This window comes from Phasianus colchicus, chromosome 4, assembly GCF_987193195.1.
Source record: "Phasianus colchicus chromosome 4, bPhaCol1.hap1.1, whole genome shotgun sequence".
In the NCBI taxonomy this organism is placed as follows: Eukaryota; Metazoa; Chordata; class Aves; order Galliformes; family Phasianidae; genus Phasianus; species Phasianus colchicus.
The window spans coordinates 15,012,128-15,031,228 of record NC_143439.1 but is presented as its reverse complement, the minus strand read 5'-3'; the positions used below and the strand labels follow the sequence as shown (position 1 = coordinate 15,031,228).

Sequence of the window (19,101 nt, the reverse complement as noted above, 5' to 3'; positions counted from 1 at the left end):
GTATTCTTATGCGTGATTGCAGGACTGGGGCATTGCTTGTAAATCAACATGTAGAACTGGTCTGGATACTTCAATCACATTGGATATGGGAAAAATTTATTCATGATAGTTGGTGTTATTTTACAGAAAAATATCTTTTCTTTCTCATTGCAGCCAGCATAATTAGAGTTGTCATAAAGATGATTCTTATCTCTAAGCTTACTGTTCATTTTATTTTTGCTCTTGTTTATTATTTATGTGTTCCCATAAAAGCTTCTCATGCTACTTCTGTTGGTGCATACATAATACTCACCTTAAGAACATCTTCTAATACAGCAGTATAGACCTTGTCTTGTTAGGGATATGACTTTTCCTGACAAGAGAACGTTTGGGAACTCTGGGGATGCTGAAAGCTATGGCTGAGCAGAATAATTATCCAGAATCTCTTGGGCTGTCATCTTCACCAGCTTTTCCCAGGGCAGACTTGTGCAGAACAGTGGAAAGAAATAAAGATTTGACAAAGGTTTTCAAAAGGAACTTGAAATCCATCAACACACATGATTGCATTTGGGGAAAAAAATAAAAAAATATAAAAAAAAATACCTTTAACCTTTGTCTAATATCACTTCCCGTTCTCTCTGACTGTGACATCACAAAGTTGGTGAAAGGCACTTATACACTTTGAGGGTAAATTAATGTACACAAGTATGCTACTCATGAAATGAGATGGCTAACCTCAGTGACTTACTTACAATCTGATCCCAAGGCCAAGGTTTTATAGCTCATATGGCTTTTCTTCTCTCCAGACTGCTTTAACTTTGAACCTTCAGATAGCATTAATCTACCAGCACTGGGTTTGCTTGAAGTTAAAAAAAAAAAAAAAAAAACAACCAAAACCAAACAAACAAAAAAACCAACTGAATACGGGCTAAGAGAAAGAGATTGAGAGGTTATAATATCTCCACAGGATGAATCTTAGAGTAGGCTTAATAACACTAGTAAAGTGCTGTTATAAAAAGTCTGGGAGTGGGTGAGAATATGTATAAATGTACTGTTCTGTACTGTTCCTTCACTCTTGCTGTGACACCAGTCCTACCTGAAACAGCACTAGGGTCGGCTGCCCCTGAATTAAACAACATCTAACCCTGTAATTAGTGGTGCAGAAACCAGCTGAGCTTCAGAGAGCATAAAATGTTGGCTTAATTTGAACTCAGGATTAAGGTGTGGTGTAACACATTCTCACTGATAAGTTCCCTTTACTGGCACAATTCCACCAAAAAAATAGTACTGCTTGTGTGACTGTGAGTACTACTGCAGAATTAAACTGTTCTAAGGGATTGGGTAGTTTATATAATGTGCAACTATAACACAGAGTGATTAAAAAACAGGTAATCGCCCATAATGCTAATGGGCCTGTTGCCACAGAAAAGAAATGTCAATTAAAATTCTTATGAATTATTTACACATTTGTGTCACCCCTATAATTTGATTCTAAATTGAGTGTTAGCTTTAGGTCAGAGTTTTATGCAGGGATCTGTAACCCTTCAGAGCTGCACATGCACTCGTTGGCTACAGGCATATTTGCAAGTGTGCTGGAGTTCTTTCTTTTAGCTGCCAGTCTATTAAAAAAAGGATCAGGTTCCCTTCTTGAAGCCCTGCTGCAATTTTGCCTCCTACAGGAATATACTTTACATAGTTCTAAAAGCTATCTTCTCCCAGGGATCCTTTATCAGATAGATATGAAGAAATGACCAGCTGTCAAACTAACAACTTCTTATTTTACTTTGATTTCAGGTGATTAGTATTCAGCCTCTAGCAATAGTGTAATTAGTCAGAAAATATTTAAAAAAAAAATAAAATAGACATTCTGTGTGCTTATTTGTGTAGTGCCTTCCTTTACCTTTATGTTTTGTTCGAAACAAATATGAGATGTAATTATTTTAGTAATCTGTAAGGTGAGAGATTTCACAAAGGTCTGAAGTGCCTACCTGCTTTCTAAAAGGTGTTTCTTGCCACATTTATGACTATTGGCCCACAGTAGTATAGGAGTGTAATACATATTACAATTTCTAATGCTGTGACAATTGATCAGATGAGAGGCTGGGGTATTCTGTATGTGCTAGGAACATGCAGAAGGTGCATATAGTTAAAAAAAAAAAAAAGTGGTAACATAATAATGGTATTGAAAATCACATTTGACTGGATGATGGTTTTTCTTCTGTTGGCTGCTATGACTTTTCTATGCCAAAAAAAACCCCATTTATAATTTGAAGATACATAAACAATGCTTTTCTTGTTAGATATTAATGGACAATTGGGTGATTACTGTGAGGACAAGCAGATCAGTACTTGATTTGATTCTGTGTCCTGCCTGCAAGAGAATGTAGTCTGTCCTCTCATACTGTGTGCCCTTGTGGCCAAGAAGACCACAGTTATCTTGGGTACGTTAAAAAGAGTGTGGCCTTCCCCTCTAGTCTGTCCTGGTGAGGTCACATCTGGAATACTGTGTCCAGTTCTGGGCTCCTCAATTCAAAAAAGACAGGGATATCCTAGAAAGAATTCAGCAGGGCCGCAAAAATGATAAAGGGCCTGAAGCACCCCTCTTATGATGAAAGACTGAAAGAAGGGATTTCTCAAAGCTTATAAATATCTAAAGGGCTGGTGTCAAGTAGGGCCAAACTCTTTTCAGCGATGCCCAGCAACAGGACAAGGGGCAAAAGGCACAAGAACAGGAATGCAGGAAACTCATATGGACTCGAGGAAAAACTTTTTTACTATGATATGATTTTCTCTCTCTATTGTCACATCTGTTCATAGTTTCTCTTATTACCTTTATTTTTTTAGTAGCAATGATTCAAATTTAACAGATTCAGTTGCAAATGTAGCACTTACCAATTAACAGGCTTTTGTTCTACTATCGTGGCTGGTCACGTTCCACTGGTTGGAGTGGCCAGGTTCATGTCCAGGTGATACTGGACAACAGGACTGTGGGCTGTAGGATCAGTCTGACTGTAATGGCTTGGAAAAAGACATGAACTACTGATATTGCTTAGATATTAAATAGAAAGATCTCAGACTGTCCCATTGCTTCAGATGGACTTAGCACGGTTGGAGGTAAAACAGAGCTCTTGTTTGCATGCAAATTATGTGCATTTGACCTCATCATAACCAAATGAAGGACAAAATGTTGTTCCTTTGTCCAGAATCTAACCAGAGCAGACCTAAGCTTTCATTAGATCTTTCTTCCCTAGATGTTTCTCTGTTTGGAGCAATACTGGACTCTGTTATTTGTTCCTTATTAGAAAAAGTTTTTGCTGCTCATTTGTTGAGCTTGCAGGATCTGGTCTTGTGTCCTTCCTCTTCCAGTGACAAAGACATGTATGAGGGAGAAAAAGCATTTATATTTTGTGGATATCTTGTGAGTGAAGTGGAGAACTGGTTTGTTGACCATGGAAGTGTGGACTCTCTTGGTCTTGGGGAATTCGGTTGGTTACAGTTGGTTTTCCTTTTTTCCATTACTGATTTTAATGGAAGAGTTCATATCCACCTGTAGCATGGGAGAGGTGAATTCAAATCTCCCCTCTCTGTCAAGCCTGCAGTGGGATCCAGGTTTGAATTGCACAGTGCAGGTAAATATTCTACCTGGGGAGATATGGTGAAGCGAAGAGACTTTTAAACTCTCACTACTTTTCTTTCACTTAGTGATGCTTCTTAATACTTCCTATCCTATCCTTAGAACAGGTTTTTATCCAGAGCCAGAGAACAGTTAAGCAGAAGCCAGAAGCCAATCTATTGGCACCTGGATGATGCTACTGAAAATAATGGCTTCTTATGGTTATTGGCATGTTGCTGAAGGTTTGGAATTTGTGGCCTTACCAATGATTTGGGAACCCTCAGTAGTACTTAAGTTAATGGGATAAGCCTGGCAGCTCTGATATTCTACATCTTGTCTCAAATGTCAGGGTATTTTGTGTTCCCATGCAGCCCCTCCCTCCTTCTTTTTTCCTTTAACAGTATTCTTAGATGTTTCACAGTAGTATGCTGGGATTTTTACTTCTGTAAAGCCCCTAAGAGCAATGTGGCTAATCTTCCTCACTGCTTTCCAAATGTATGCTCTGTTTCTGACTTCATAAGTACATGTTTTGTCTTAGCCTATTTGTATTTCTCCTTGTCTTCTTCTTCACATCCTACTTCTTATTTCATTTTCTTAACAAGAGTGATATTCATATTATAAATGTCACTTTCATAATACCTAATCTAAACCAGTATCAGAATGATCTCTTTTAATTTTGTGTTTTTTTTTTTTTTTTTTTTTAATTCAAAAAGAAGTAAATTGACCAAAAGTTGAAGATGTAGTCTCTTTAACTGTCTTCTGGTTAGTGACTTTTTTTTTTTTCCCCCCCACACCATACAGCAGCAACTGGTGGGTGGTGGGGGAAAGGGGAAGCCTGCAGAATGAACTTTTCTAGAGAAACCTGTGTTTACTGCATGCCATTTCCTCCTCCATTGAAATGTTAAAATGCAAACCTTTTCAGCAGTTGCCCCTGTCCATTGAAGATAGCGCTCTCTTTTCTTGCCATTTTGTCTAAAGATTCATTATCTTACCTTTTTTTCAAATTGAATTGCATAAGGCACTTATCTGCCCATGATTCCAGTCTAGTCCAAGTTGTGAATTTTATTGCTTTTCTATTGTACGTTTGTTGATTCACCCATTTTGTATCATCAGCACATTTCATCACTTTACTGCATTTCCCTCCTTTCAGGTTTGTAAAGTAAACAAAATCAATACAAACGTCAGGATATTCCGCAAGTCAACTCCCTTCATTCAGAACTGCTTCTCGTCGTTAAGTACCTTCAGGCTCTGGTGTGTGAGATAGTTTGTTACCCATTCAAGCAGCTCACCTCCTATAGCTCACACGTAAAGTGAGTATGAGACAGTTTGCAAGGCGCCTTACAGAGTTCCTCATTAGAAGTGGAACACTGGTTCCAGTCTGGTTTGAAACAATCTGAACCACAAAGTTGTGTAACCTCTTTAAAAAGTGAACAAAATTAGGGAGGAGGAGGTTATGTACAAACAGCAGAAGAGCTCTGAAACATTCAAATCTGCTGCCTGTTTGCTCATTTCTTTTCTGCGTTGTAAAGCTCTTCTGTGGATCATAATATCACAGGACAGCTTTTTAGCTGGTGAAAATTGGTGAAGCTTGACTGGTCTCAGTGGTGTTACAGTGATTTATGCCTGACTAGCACCTGGATCAGGCTGCTTAAGTGATGAATGACATTAATGCCTTGCCATGATGATATTTACTATCCCTGAATACATTTTTTGTGACTTTGATATCAGATATCATGATTACATGCACACATGATCTTCCATCATGATGAGCCTCAATATATCCCAAACGGAGAGGATGAGTCCCTGACATTTGTGCTAGAAGGGTAACTTGTCAGCTAATAAGTTACAGGCTGTTCTAATGTTGGCTGCTGAAACAAACCAGACAACATTAAACTTTTGCTTTTGCTTTCTTCAGAGCAGACCTAGGCTATTCTCCAAAATGTTTACAATCAATATAAAAATAAACATGTCTTACAATACAAAGCCGTAAACTGCCATTTACTCTGCATCAGTCCCAGCTGTAATATGCTTTAGGTGGCATTTAAGGAGGTGCTTATGCAGCAACAGACATCTGGAATGATATTCATCAGTCAATGTACCTGTGAGGAAAGAGCTCGTGAGAAGAGGAGGGAATGAAAATATTCTAGGGGATTTCATTTCGAACAAGGTCTGGACAGTGACATGACAGTTACCTTTGAAGTGGACACTAGGTTTCATTGTGCAAGTCATTTCACCAAAAATGTAGCTAGGAACTGTCTACCCTTAGAAATACAGAGTCTCGATAAGCAAGAGAAAGACTGGAAAGGGATGGAAGCATCAAGATGCGAAGTAAATTGATTACAGTTATACTGCAAGTAAGTACCTTCAAAGGAGTTTTATTTATATCCCTTGAAAAATAATACATTGTAAGCGAGCCTTCAAAAAAAGCTGAGAGATTCACATCTTCATGAGGCCCATGCTATTATCTCCAGTGGCATGTACAAATAAAACAGAATTTCTTCAGTGCCCTTTGACTCCACAATAAATTCCAGACAGAAAAGAGATGCTATCCTTTCATTTCTACAATATGAATGTTATCTTTGCTTCCTATTTCAAGTTCATGTACTTGTGCCTGACGCTAACAGTACTGTCTGTTGGCAACAGTGCCTACAACAACTTCTTAAAATATAGTGGACGAAGGGCTGGTCTGCATGCTGCAAGTATTATAAACTGTATTTATTTGCCTTAAAAAAAAAAAAAAAAAAAAGAAAGAAAGAAAAAAAGTCTATAGTTCTACTTCACCAGAAAAGCACTACTGTATCTACAACTGTCTGGATTTTGACAGTTATCTAATTCAGCTTTAATGCTCAAGTGTTGCAAGGTGAGCTCTCCTTCTTTGTCATTGTTTCAGGACTGTTTTCAAGGTCTTTTGGCAGGGTAAGAAGCAGGGTAACAGCACAGAGCACAGTCTACCATGTTCGAATCTTTATCCTTTCACAATAACTATTGTTATGTCTACTGTTCTCTTCCCTGAATTGCACAGCTTAATTGTGTTTGTCAGCAAAAAGGACAAATTGGGTTTTAAAGGTGCACTGGGGCTTTCCCTCCTGACAAATCTGTTGGTTGTAATGAATGGAAGAATTGCCTTCTGCATTTTACAAGGCGTTTGGACTAGAAGATCTATCTAGTCAGTCACCCACTTCATTCTTCTGTATTCAGTGTTTCCTAATACCCCATTAAGGTGGTCACTGCTGTGTCCTCATAAACCCATCACTCAAAATTACTATGTTCTTCCATCCAGGAACTTGCCAGTGTTGCCAGTAATAGGAATGAGAAGACAGCCAGTCACCTCTGTGAGACCAGTTCTTGGCTTAGTGAACCTTACGGTTTGTGTAATAGGTTCTGTGGGCTTGATTCTTCATTGCTTTCACCTTGAGTAGCCACCCATGCCCATATAAAATGAGTGTTCAGAACGGTCTCATTTAGTATCCAGACAGGGCAAATGTCAAGGAGTGCAGAGTAGTATGGAATTAAAAGTCTCTGATTTCAGTATTATTTCAAATTCAGAATGCTTTTTGTAGGTTTAATTTCCTGTTTTGAGGTCCTATTCTTAGTCAGGAATGAAGAGCGTGAATAATTCAGGCACTGCCTTTCATAATTTTATAATGCAGCATGTTTTACATATTCCTAGTTACAATATAATCACTGTCATCTTTTTCTGTGCAGTATTATTTCATTACTTCTGCCACAGTGGGCAAATACCTTGCACTATCATAGAGCACCGCAGTAGCTAGCTAAGAAGGTAGTCATAAAATACTGTCTTTTCAGATCTCAAGATACTCAAGCCTGATAGGATTACACTAAGGAAGTAAATGAATGTTGTGCTGCAGTGAAAAAACAATATAGAAAACACCCAGAGAGCATTTAGTAGTTGCTGCTGGATTCACACCAACTAACAATCCTCAAATGGGTTTTGGCATTGAAATTTTCAGTGAGTCAATAGACAGGGAACCTGTGGACTACTGTCATCTGTTGCAAGTCCCACAATACATGTTATTTAGCATGTAGGTAACGGTGGTGGTGACCAAGAGGACCACAATTCAGAGTGAGTGTTTTTGTGAGACAGCAGTAACGAACTCTCTCATTTAAGGTACATTAATGACACGTTTTCAATGTGTGCTGACTGTACCCTGAGCTAGAAATTAATTTGTTTTGTTCCAAATGCAGTTAGCTGTACGCCCATGTGACAGCTGTCTTGAGAATGTAAGCGGGTTAGGTGCTGGTGGTGAGGAACACTGCTCTGGCTTTCATAGCAGCTGACCCAACGTGTTTGCTAAATGGAGCTCAGTTGCTTTTTGGACAGAATAAATGAAATGGGCCAGATTAAAGTAGACTGCTCATGGCTTGAGTGGGTGCCTCCTGCTCCCTGTCCGATTTGGTCTCCATGAGCCTGCTGCATATCGAATGCTCAGAAAAGACAATTTTATATATTTGAAAGAAATAAAAAATCACAGCCTGAAATAGCACATGGGTTGTTTGAACTGACAAGCAATATCATAAAGGCTGCTGCTGGGAGCGGAGTATATCTGTCAAAATGTAAATTGTTTGTGACTGAAGCTCCCTCTGCAAAGATACAGCACCTACCTCTTCAAAGACCTTCTGAGAAACAAAACCGTACACGTATCATACCTCATTGTGGAAAAGCCTATGAGTGGACCTTTAAAGCTTCTCCCAGGGTTTCTTTAGAATTCATGGCACATTATATATTCCAGGACATATTATTTTTTAGTGCAAATTGTAACAAAGTTGATTTAAAACATATACAGATGCAGTGAACCTGAACTAAGCCTCCACTTTCCCCATAAACAGCAGCAGAATGGAAATATTTTGACTAACAACCTGATCCTCCCTTCACAAAACTATCACAGTTTCTCTCTAGATGGCAGTGAAGTTCTTTCAATGACAGAGCTGCTTCCTTCCCCCACCTTCTTTCCATTTCTTCTGGACACTCATTTTCAGCCATACTGCGCTATGATTTAACAAGGCTTTGATGCTGTAAGATGTTGGCGGGCACAAATCAGATTTTTTTTTTTTTTTTTCCCTAAAAGGATAATATACTGCTTTTTCAAAGTCAATTAACACTTAGGGCAAATGAAATGGGGAGAGCTAAAGGTCAATTACTAAAGGATGGCCACAAAAACCTTTCTGGTTTATACAGCGTTCATCCAGGGATTGCAGATCACTGGGAAAAGAAAGGAAATAGTAATTAGCTCATTTCATTTCTTGATGGTTACCAATAAGATGCTTTAATACAGTTTATCTGTTTTATTTTCAATCAAGTGTGACTGGTGCTAATAGTTGTTTTGACCAGCCTAAGTCTGTGCTCTTTCAAGACACTATGCAGTCATCGCAGTCACTGGGAAACTGTTGTGGCAATTAATGCACCAGAGAGATATTAGCATTAAAATTTCAGGTCGGGAATGCTCTCAATGAGCTTTATGTAAAAGAAATATTGTAGCTGTGCTGTCCAGCCATTAAACAAACAAGAGAGACTAAGAACAAGTGCCATTCTTACTGTCATTCATCATCCAGGTTAAAACAAGCAGGTAAGCCGATGCTTAGCCTTTGGAGGAGTGTGGTGTTGACTCACTGGCTTATCTACTGCTGGCTTTTTATGTCATGACTGTGGTGCTGGTCTGCAGGTGACCTGGTACGGTTATAAAGATTTAATCAGTCACAGCTCCAGTGCCATCATGTTCCTCATGTCAGTCACTGACATCAGTGCGATGCACTGAAGTACAAGCGATATCTGAATTCTTTTGAGATGTGTGCCTTGTTTGGAAAAGGCAGATTCATGTCAAGAGAGCATAAAGCTCGAAGGTAGCTCTAATAAAACTATTAGAAAGACAAAATTCAAGGACCATCTATAACAAAATGGAGTAGCAGATTACTGTCTGGTAAGTTTAATGGTGAGCAGACGTGAAAATGGCCAGACTTGACTTGAATCTGTGCTTTCCGCTTGCCTTTTGTAAGTCGAACAGCTTTCCAGGCAAGACTCACACTTAAGATTGCAGTCACAGTTCATTTCTATCTTTTTAAAAATAACTCTGCTGAGTTTAATAACCTTTTCCTTTTTGAATAAGGAGTTTCTGTTTGCAGTCACATGAAAAGAAAAAAAGGGCAGTGCTACAGGCAGCAGGAGATTATTTCATGCCTACCTACTCAAAGAGGGTTTTACAAGAGCACAAGGGCCAGGGAAAGCACATAATGAGCAAACTCTTGTGAGGTAAATTATTATTTGGGATTTTGAATGGGTCCTTAACGTGTGGGGGAAACTGTACCGCCAACTAGCTGTGTGTGGCACTTGACTTTCAGCTAAGTAGTGACTTATCAGATAGCTGTCATCCCTTGCCTCATTTCACTGTCTGTGACAGCAGGGAAAGGAGGAAAAAAAGTGCTGGGCATAGAAGTCATGCTCCGTTATATGCTGCTGTATTAGAGAGACAAAGCTTTTTCTAGCCATAGGTGTGTGTGTAGTGCACTAATTGTCTGCCCCCACCTATGCACAGCCAGCAATCTGTCCTTTTGGCTTGAAAAGCACAGTAGTTAGGCTCAGGAGCAATATGCACCCAGGCACAGTGCTTATTTTGTTTCCTTGAGTTACAAAGTGAGCGAGGATCAGTTGTGAAGCTACAGGGCATATCCTGCTTTTGGAGGATATATGTAGGCTTTTGCAATAGCAACAACCATAGTGTGGTGACACTTAAGGTAACTAGAAAGCTCAGATGCTGTGGGTGTATTTGCATTGCACAATTTGCTCAAAAACGAACCTCTTCTCTTAAAAACATGGTAACTGTGTCAGCATAGAGTTTTCTGCAGACTGATCCTTGCTGAAGGGTCTCTCAGGTACTCATCCAGGGACCTGTAGCATATAGCACTACATTGGTAGTGTGTCTGTGGTAGCAAAGCTCTTGCCCAACATTTTGGACAGATTTTAGAGCACATGCAGAGCTCTGTAATGTGTAGGGTTGTGCTCTGCTTGCCTTTTACTCTGATGTTCATGTTTCTCTGCCTGTATCCACTTATTTTCCCACAGATTTTGTTGAATTACAAAGCAAGCATTCAGAATATTTGGAATGTCCAGAACGACTTAGCATGTTCAGTGAACACGTCCACATCAGCCGTGCTGTGTGTACAGCTGATCTTACTGTGTTGTGTAGCTTATTGCAAGGGTCAGCCTCTGTTCACATGTGGCATGTGCATTTCTTTGTATACAATAAACAACTGCTCTACTAAGGCTATTTCATGTTTGTTGCTGTAATGACACTAAAAGAATTTTGGGGATCACTCCTTAGAATGAGAGCTATTTTGCTATGGTATCTGCTTTATTAGCCACATATTGGAGAGCAAGATGTTCCAGCAGACTACATGTCTGTAGTAACACATCCTGGGAGAAACATTCCCACACAATCAGCATAGTAGATTTTCTCCCCTCCCTGCCTTTTTTGGACATTTATTTTGTTCTCTTTTGAATGTGATCTTTGCTATTCTACTTAAAATAAAATACAATAGAGGAAATTTAGATGTGATGTTTTTCTTCACAGCATTGAATTGATAAGCTGGTGAGAACAGCTGTTCTGTGTTTCAGCAAAATATGCAGAAATGCGCAACAGTAAAAAAAAAAAAAAGGAAAAAAAAAAGAATAAAAAAAAATGGAGTGATCAAAAACAGTCCCTAAAGCTTTGTTTGTGTATACTGTCTTTGCATCTGAGCCAGCATCCATAGAAATCAATGATACCTTCTTTTCTTTGTTGTTGATAGAAGCAGCTTCAAGCAGAATTGCCAAAGTATGTTAGATTAGTTTCCCAGTGTGTTATGTTTTAGGGAACCTACTCTCCCACCACTTTATATACTGTGCACTCCACTGTTTTACAATGGAGTAAGCACGTGAGAAAAGTATATATTGCAAGATTTTCAATTGTTAGTTTTTAATGTATGAGTTCAGCAAATATTTTAAAAATATACTTTCACTACATCTTTATCTAAATGTTACAAAGAAAAAATATAGATTAATTATAGTTCTTTTCTGCAATAGTAAGATTCTTTAAAAAATATGAAATCTTTTTTCATGAGCTGATGTCATGGTTCGTTTGAAGCAATCTAATTCTCCTGAATATAAAACAGGACAGCATGTGCCCACTGCCATATGAGATTCCTCGTGGTCCTACTTGTGAACCACTCAGATCAGTCAGAAGCTTTAAAAAGCACGCATTTTGTTCTGAAAACCAAATGATCAGGTAGCTGGAGAGAAGTCATTTATGAGAAAAGATTAAAGTCTCCCAGTAATCATTCAGTAATGCATTTGCACTCTTCACTGCTTTGATTGCTGTTGGTAGTACTGTCAGAGACACTAACATATGTTTGCTGTGGATATTCCCAGTATTCCAGCATTTCTTGTGGATTGTAAGGAGAGTAACAAAAGTGAATTTAAAACAAGTAAATTGACATTTAATGGCTCTTGTTAGAGAGGTGTTGGTGAGACAAGGCTTACTAATTCATCTGTTCTTCTGGGTGGTAGATACTGTTTTTATTTTCATTCATGCTATAAAATAAATTTAACTTTTCTTTCTTGACTTTCTTGGAATCTGTTCACTTATGCCTCTTGCTTAGTAAAAATAGGGTTTGTCTTACTGGAAATGATTTTCTGAGTCTTTTGTTAGGCACCAGGCTGATGTGACAAGGTCAATAGGAATTAAAAAAATGCAGAGAATTAGTATCTCTTTCATTCATCCTTTGTATAGGTAAGGGAATAGCTCAATTTTGAAGTAGCTTCTGGAATGAAAAATAGCAAACCTATGGCACTGAGCATTGATATCATCTCTCTGTCAACTTGGAGCTAGGAGGAAGTCTTAGGGTGTTACACATCACATGGAAACATAATATGTTAAGGACTGAACAAGACTCAGAATATTCACTTGCTTTCCCAGTGTCTCTTTCTTTTTCACACTCTGAAGTTGTAGGTGTACCTATAGGATGGTGAGGTAACACATCTTTGAGGGAGTAGTCAGAGAACGTAGAAGACCAATGATGGCAGGAGCATTTGTGAAGCATCAGTGTTAGAAAGCTTATGACAATCTCCATTGCTTGGACAGATCTACAAGAAAGCAGAAAACTTTCAACATTTCTTCTTTTCAATCTCTTTTGTATTCTAACCTGAAAAGGAAGAGACTGTGATAGAGATCTTCACCAATGAGGAATTTAGCTGAAATATTTTGTCAGTCTCATTTGATGCAACTGCCAACAGATTGTGATTATCTGTACAACATTTGAATGCTAGAGGGGCACTAAAGATCCTTATACACTATTAAATACTTTTTGAATAAATATAAGCTTCTTTGGTTCGAGCTGTTCCCAAGAATATTTTCTCACCTATGTAGAAACAGAGTCTTGATATATCATGTATTTGTCCTGTGTATGGAAAATGTTGAGTCAGGGCCTGAACCACTGATTGATCACCTGAGACAGGGCTGAGTCAGCCCTGGGAGCACAGGTGAAGGCTGTAAACCCCATTTAAGGGCTGACTGCCACTAGGAAGGATCTCTTTCTGGAGATCCCTCCTCTGTGGAGTCTTTCTTGTGAACCTAGATCTTTGGATACAGGTGAGCATTCCTTCTCTGCTTGTTTCTTTCTTCCATTTTCACCGTGATCATCTTTCCAGCTGTAACACCAACTGTAACAGTCCTGTAACCAAGAAATTCCTAAAATACTGTTGGAATTCAGAGCAGTTATTTAATTGATCACAAAATTGGGTTTGCTACGAGTCAACGTTTTGACATAGTGCTAATTTCATGTTCCTCAGAAGTGAAATAAAACCCCACCTCATTCTGTTTCCCAGTGTCAGACTCAGAACAGTAGTTGCTGTTAATTTTGCTATTGGAAAGAATGTACTTTAAAAAAACCTTATTTTCCTGCTCCCTCCTGAGAGGAGTCATACTACACTTTAACTTTCTCTTATTTTCAGCAAGGCTTCAATTCAAATGCTAATTAAGCAGCATATATTGATTGATGCTGAATTTGTCTTATGCAATTCCTGGGGTATGTATATCACATCCCATATGAAAAGAATTTTAAGTGAGGGTAATAATCGTATCTTTCTTGTTAAGAAGATACACACAGATTTTCTGGGGAAGTGATATTATGTTCTTGCACTGATGAAGCAGTGATCAGTGGCCTTATTTCTTGAAACACTTGAAAAAATCTGTGAGATAACTCATTTGTGTTACTCTTGAGTTTCATACTTTATCATGAGGTTCTAAACCTGCTTTATTTTAAGGGAGGAGTTTGTTTCTTTTTCTTATTTGTGTACTATAGGGATGACATGCAAAGGAATGTAGAGTGTGTCAGAATGCTTTCAGATTCATCATTTCAATAATTCCTTCTGCAACAATGGTTTAATTAGAGGCGTATTCTTTTAGTAAGGGCTTTTGTATACTTTTAATGAAATTGAAGAGCATGAAATGTGGTTTCCCTGATTTTAAATGAAGCCACTTTTAGAGAAATAAAATGAGAAATGAAGAAATTGTTGAAGTCACAGTGCATGAAATTAAGAGAACCCTGACTATATTGGCAACAATTTTTTTCTTTAGTATTTTGATGACCATAGAGCTAAATAGTTGTGGGCTAATTGCTAAGAGATTTTCTTGTTTTGGTTCATAGGCCTTTGACAGTTATATTGGCTTACATTCATTTGAGCAATTCATGATCCCCATCCTGCAGTTTCCTTGAGGCTGGTGGAACCTTGTTCTGTGGTAGAGCTTCACGGAGTCTTCACAGAAGACACACAGCTTTCTGTGTATGGAAAATACTTTTGCAGGCAGATACATTAAAATCAATAAGAGTTTGCATGAACCCTTGTCTTTTCTTGCCTATAAAGAGCTGCAGAATTAGAGCTATTAGTGGGATTTTGTAAGTTCAATGTGGTTGCAAGTTCCTAGTCGTCTATGAAAAATCTTGTGCACTGAGGCTTGTGAGTAAAGCTTTTCTAAGGGCAAAAATCATCCTGCCAGTCGCTCAACCCACCTCCGCAGTAGAATGAAGAGAAAGAAGGATGAGAAAGATATGGGTTGAGATAAAGACAGGGAATTTGCTTGACAATGTGGGTTATGGGAAAAACATACTCATTTAGAGGAAAATTAGTGTATTGCAAATTAAAATAAATTACGGTAGCAAAATACAAACTCTAAAACAATGTTCTCCTTACTTTCCCCCCCAACTCAACTTCATTTCTTTACTCCCAATCCCTCTATTTAGCACTGAGCAGCTCAGGTGAATGAGAGGATACCATCAGTACACAGTAGTTTCTCTGCAGCTTCTTCCCTCTCACATCTCTTCCCTGCTCTATCATCGTCCTCTCCATGGGCTACAAGACAATCTCTGTTTCAGTGCCTGGTACAGCACCTCCCACTCCTTCCTCACTGACCTTACAGTTTCCAATGCAGTTTCTCACTCTTTATTCCTTACTTTCCCAGCCTTCTTTTTACTTTTTCCTAAACACTCATGGGTGTCAGCAGCTTGGGCAATGGGCTCAGCTGTGTCCTACAGTGGTTCTAATGGAGCTAACTGTACCCAACACAGCTTAACTCCTTGTCTCTTCTCCCTTAGGCCACACCTGCAGCCATTCACTGCCTCCCCCCCCTGTGACAAATGTGCTGATCATAGTACTTGAGCAATGGTTTTAGGGATGCTCTACTTTCAGAGAAAAATCATTAGATCACTAACATATTTAGACTGTATATTAGCCCCTGTTTCCAAATTGTTCCTTAAACAAGAATCAATCCCTTAACAATTACTGCAGGTCTGTTGGGGTTAAATTTTCAATTAATTTTCTTTAGAGAAGTCCCTTTTGAGTAAGTTACTTGAATATAAGGAATGTAAAGAACATGACTGTAATTTTGAGTAATAGATCTATCCACTGACTTAAAAATATTAGATTTACCTGTGTGTGCCCAGCTGAACTATTGTCTTTTCCAGTAGTCCCTGACCTGCTTTGTAACCTGGAAATGTCCCATGGGAAGGATGTTTGAAAATGGGCTCTTTGTAAGTGTTCCCTCTTGAAGAAATTCTGCTCATTCCGAAGCAAGTTGATATTTCTGTTTAAAAGCAAGATCCATTTCAATGATAAAGAATTCCTTTATTTTTGTTCTAGAGCAGACTTGACCAATAATGTTCTCTGTGACGCTGCTTTTTCCTGAAAAGTACAACTTCACTTAAATCAAAGTTTCACAGAAACTTGCCATTTTGAATAATGAAAAGTTCTAACAGCAAACACTCAATTATACGTTTATTTAGATGTTTGGTAATAGAAATCAGTGCAGCATGTGTTAGAAAATGCTTAATACCACCTGGGTAGGAGCATGCAGGACTGTGGTCAGCTGGTGTGCTGCAGGCAGTATTGCACTTTATCTACTTCTTATCTGCTCTCTTTTCTGCCAATCAGTCATGACACAATCCACAAGCCAGAGAATACCTTCAATATCATCTTCCTGACTTTTCCAGAGTTTCTGGGTTTGTTGTATGAGCTTGTATTTCATTTGGATTCAGTGTAAGAAAGCTTGCCATCTCCAAATGCTCAGAAGCCTGGCCTATGTTGTTTTAGGGGGGAAATGAAAAAAGATAAGTGTTTCTTGATGAGGTTAGAGTGGGAATCTGTGAGTTACGTTAATAATTTAGCAGAGAAGAGTATTATTTGGGTATGTTGTCTGTGTGCAGAGACTAAAAGGCAAATCACTAACCCCTGTCAAAAACCCTGTTTTTTTTTTCCTGGTCTTGGAAATTAACGATCAGTTCATGTAACTGAGAAATGATGGGGAATCAGAAGTACTGTTGCATGAGAATGGAAGTAATTGTTTGCAGTTTTCATGAGAAGATTGCCAGTTTGCAGGATTTGGACTGCATGCAAACTGTTTTTTTCCACTCTAATTGAAGATGTGTTATCTGTGGGAAGAGTTGACTTGACATTGACAAACTTGAGTGGAATACACAGCCAAGAAAATGGGCTCAGGTTGGCCTTGAAAGTGATTAACTAGCTCATACTGTGATATTCCTATTATTCCTAGGAATTCCACAGGTTGCTAAATGTACTTTTGTCTGTACAGATGCCAGTTACACAGTGGCAGTTGTAAGAGGTGTTGAAGCAGAAATGCAGAAAGACTTTGATTTCTAAAAGAAAAATCTTTTATTTTGGAGACTAAAGCAAGTACAAAGGGTAATTTTTAAATGACAGTGTCTGAAATTTTTCTTGATTAAAATTTATCCTAGAGCAGACGCAAATGTTCCATAGATACTATTATTTAAAACTTGATACTCATTAGACTAGGAAGCCTGTATGCATATAGGAGAATTTCATCCTGTATGGATGCAACTGAGGAATCTCTTATATCAATTCTTAAGGTGAGGCAAAATTTGCTTGCTTTTTATCTTTAGCTAATGGTGAAGGGTACTCTATTGCAACTATGCTTTGGTACATATGTTGCTGCTAGGTGAACATTAGATTAATGTATTTGCCATAGATGCTTAATAAAAATAATGTGAAATTATGTAGTGTTGCTAGCTTTCATCAAAATGATGCGAAAAGCACAACTAGATTACAGTAACTATTATTTTTCTTTTAGCACTTTTTTTTTTTTGGTGGGTATAGAGATTTACAGCAGGGCTGCTGCATACAGAACATGAAGAATAGAGCAAACACGTTAGAAGCCATTAATACTCTCTTCTAAAGAGCTGACTCAGTTCTCCTCTGTTTGTTTGAGAAAGGCAGGAGATCAGCTGGGATTTATGACCTCACCTATATTTTCAAGTGGCATTTTTTGAGAAGTGAATGAGATGTTGTTAGAGACCATAAAACAATACAGATTTCTAAGGACTTCTAGAGTACACTGTGCAATGTTTCCTCACCATAATCTTGAGATGTACATTGCCTTTTTAATCGTCTTGTCTTGTCCGCTTTTAAAAAGGGACAGAAACTGATGCATATACAGCAGGTTCATAAGGAATAATAACATCTGACTGTTTGCTCATCACAAGCGTTTCAGTCCAATTGTACTTATGAATGAATGAGCTTCATTCATGCCTCCTCTTAAATAAATTTGCATGTATGAATTGTGTCAGGATTAAGGCAGGAGCGGACTTATTCTCTGGATCACTGTTAAAGTGCCTGGTACACCACCAAGGACTTCAGTGACTAAGCTGTCAATGGATGTTATCATTAAATCCTGGAGACTAAAAAGCTTCAGAGAAGATTGTTTCAGTTTTCTAAGATTAGATTTGTCTTCTTTACCTGAACTGGCTTGCACCATACTCTTTGTTATCCCCCGGTTTCTTAGTTTGCTCAGAGTAAGATTATCTGAAGTGTGAGTAGCCCTAAGCATATGATATTATTATTGTAGTCTGAACTTGACCCTTGATGCCTGCCCAAAATGCTGCTGCTTTTTTCTTTTTTGTCCAGCTTAGGAAAGAAAAAAGTGCAAATTTCTAGTGCAAAGAACCTTACTTTGTTGGTCTTATGAACATATTTTTGTGTTCATTAAGCTGAAGTAAAAAGAGAAGTCACTGCAATAATATTGTGTATTTCAGAAGACTATTAAAAATATTGAATAGCCTTGCAATGTATATGTCAGTGTATTACATAGATTCATATTGCAATATCTTAGCAGAAGTAGAGATGCTCTCCTCTGAATTGAAAGGTTGCTAGGAGAGACAGCTGCTGGCTGCATGAAGAACTTTATTTTATAAAGTAAGAATGCAGCAGCAAATGGTATTCCACCCTCTCACTGAGGAACCATGCATGTAATTGGGCTGCTTACTGTAAAATAAAAAAAACTGATTTTCTGTGACTATATACGTTTAACAAGGAAAATTTAACATTTTCATTGTATTAATCTAGATGGTGTTTATTTAAGTGGGGAATAGTTTTAAGTAATAGATAATTAACTCTTTCTTTATTTTCCTTTCCTATTCTTTCTTTTTCCTCAAGTAATATTAATCCATTCAGAAAATGGCAGTGGTATTTTCAAAGAAAAAATAACCTAAAAAATGAAGGAAACATAATTTGGAGCTACAGTTCTGTTGCACACAGGATCTGAACTTGTCAGTGTTTGCAAGTGGGGATGACTGACTTGTAAAGAACAAGAACCATGTGTTTACTCTTCATTGCTCCTACCCAGAGATACAGCCTTGAATTTGATCTCCCGTAAATCTGTGTGCAGCCTGGGTAGGATGTTTAAAGCCCTTCTCATTTGCCTTCATCTGCTGTGCTGGTTTAAGGTCAATCTTTACTAGATTTAGTTGAAGAAGAAGCCTCTGAGAGCGGTTGGTAAGCCTGGCTACTTTGTACAATAACAAACAAAAATAATAATAAAAAAAACTAAAAAAAACTGAAACAAACCAAAAACTAAAAACTCAAACTCTCAAAATGAAGTAAATCTGTTTATTGTAAGTAAGATTTCATAAAATAATTTCTATTGACATCCTTC

General features: G+C 38.1%; 1 long non-coding RNA gene across 2 annotated transcripts in view; it reads left to right on the top strand.

Moving 5' to 3' along the window:
- Window positions 1–12,524: 12,524 nt before the first annotated feature.
- The window catches only part of LOC116226157 (uncharacterized), a 100,057-nt gene continuing 93,480 nt past the window's right edge, over window positions 12,525–19,101 (top strand). For both annotated transcript variants that reach the window (XR_016465832.1, XR_016465831.1), the window contains exon 1: window positions 12,525–13,230. This is a non-coding gene — a long non-coding RNA (uncharacterized LOC116226157). The remainder of the gene's footprint in view (window positions 13,231–19,101) is intronic.